This window comes from Henckelia pumila, chromosome 1 (assembly GCF_033568475.1).
Source record: "Henckelia pumila isolate YLH828 chromosome 1, ASM3356847v2, whole genome shotgun sequence".
NCBI lineage: Eukaryota > Viridiplantae > Streptophyta > Magnoliopsida > Lamiales > Gesneriaceae > Henckelia > Henckelia pumila.
This window is the reverse complement of record NC_133120.1, coordinates 136,191,804-136,193,615: the sequence shown is the minus strand read 5'-3', so window position 1 is coordinate 136,193,615 and position 1,812 is coordinate 136,191,804. Positions and strand designations below refer to the sequence as shown.

Here is a 1,812-nt window from a genome sequence, read left to right as displayed (position 1 = left end):
CACATAATCGTATAAAAGTAAGTCCACAGCATCAATTTGAAAACACTCTTCATTATTTTGTGAAAATTTAAGTGCATTAAACACATCAAAGGAGATTTTCTCCTCTCCCACTCTCAGATGTAGCTCTCCCTTTTGGACATCGATTAGTGCTTTTCCTATTGCAAAGAAAGGTCTTCCCAAAATAAGTGGCATGTCCAAGTCCTCCTCCATATCAAGCACCACAAAATCCACCAGAAAGATGAACTTGTCGACTTTCACCAGCACATCCTCTACTATCCCTCTGGGATATTTGATAGACCTGTCTGCAAATTGCAACAACATCCTGGTGGATTTAGGCTCTCCCAAGCTTAATTTCCTGAAAACAGAATATGGCATTAAGTTTATGCTAGCACCCAAATCACACAAAGCTTTATGAAATTGCACATCATTAATAACACAAGGAATAGAAAAACTCCCTGGATCTTTTTGCTTCGGTGGGATCTTATTTTCTGTTAGACTGATCATTGCATGCTCCTCCAATTTTCTCTTGTTGGAGAGAATCTCCTTCAAGAATTTAGCGTAACTGGGCATTTGCATCAATGCATTAGCGAAGGGAATTTTTATATTCAATTTCTTGAATACTTCTAGGAATTTAGCAAACTGAGAATCTAGCTTGGCCTTCTTGAGAGCTGCAGTTTTCTCTAATATAACTGGTTCTGACTCTTTTTTGCCTCGTCTCTCACCTTAGATTCTCTTCCCATTTCTTAATTCAACAGCCTTGACCTGCTCTTTTGGATTCTTTTCCGTGTCACTTGGCAAGGTACCCAGCTCTCTGCTGGACATCGCTTTAGCTAACTGCCCTATTTGATTTTCCAAGTTCTTAATCGATGCATTCTGATTCTGCATTCTGGTCTCATTGGATGATATGAACTTCTGCATCATCTGTTCCATGCTTGACTTCTCCTCTTGAGGCTGTTTTCCGTAGTTCTGATTCCCATATGGCCTATTATTCTCATATTATGTCCTCCCCACGAAAAGTTCGGATGTTGTTTCCACCCTGGATTATATTTGTTTGAGAATGGATCATTCCTAGGGCGGTTCTGATTTCCCACATGGTTTACCATGCCTCCCTCTGGTTGATATGATGGATTTCCAGTTTGACAATCTTTCGTGAAGTGTTCAGCACCACATTTCTCACACCATACTTATTGAATATGCATCGCAGACTGTCCTAGCGTTAGCTCTTCAATCCTCTTATTCATGACCTCAAGCTGAGCGGCTATTGAGGTGAATGCATCAACTTGATGCATTTCTGCGGATCTTCTGGCTGCATTCCTGTCGGATTGAGGGTGCTAGCTACTGGATGTCATCTCCTCAATTAAATCATATTCGTCCTCTGGTAATTTTCGTAACAGATTTCCACCTGCAGCTGCATCTAACATGGTGCAATTAGAGTTAGGAAGACCATAATAAAAAGTTTGTACCACAAGACCATCTGGTAGTTGGTGGTGTGGGCATCTCCTCAATAGATCTTTGTAGCGCTCCCATGCTTCATAGAGTGTTTCCTGTTCGCCTTGAGAAAAGGTTGTGATTTCAGCTCTCAGCTTCATCGATTTGGACGGTGGAAAGTATTTGGTGAGGAAAGCTTTTGCGAGATCATCCCAAGTGGTGATGGAACCTGCGGGGAGATTCGATAGCCATGCTTTAGCCTTATCTCGTAACAAAAAATGGAATAGACGCAAACGAATAGCATCATTAGAAACTCCCTGCATCTTGAAAGTGTCACATATTTCTAGAAAATTTTTCAGGTGAGCATATGGATCATCAATTGTC

General features: G+C 41.1%; 1 non-coding gene across 1 annotated transcript; it reads left to right on the top strand.

Annotated features, from left to right (window-relative positions):
- The first annotated feature begins 1,479 nt into the window (after positions 1 to 1,479).
- LOC140876773 (small nucleolar RNA R71) lies at positions 1,480 to 1,586 on the top strand. The gene has a single exon (XR_012149007.1). It is a non-coding gene; the product is annotated as a small nucleolar RNA R71 (small nucleolar RNA).
- Positions 1,587 to 1,812: the final 226 nt, after the last annotated feature.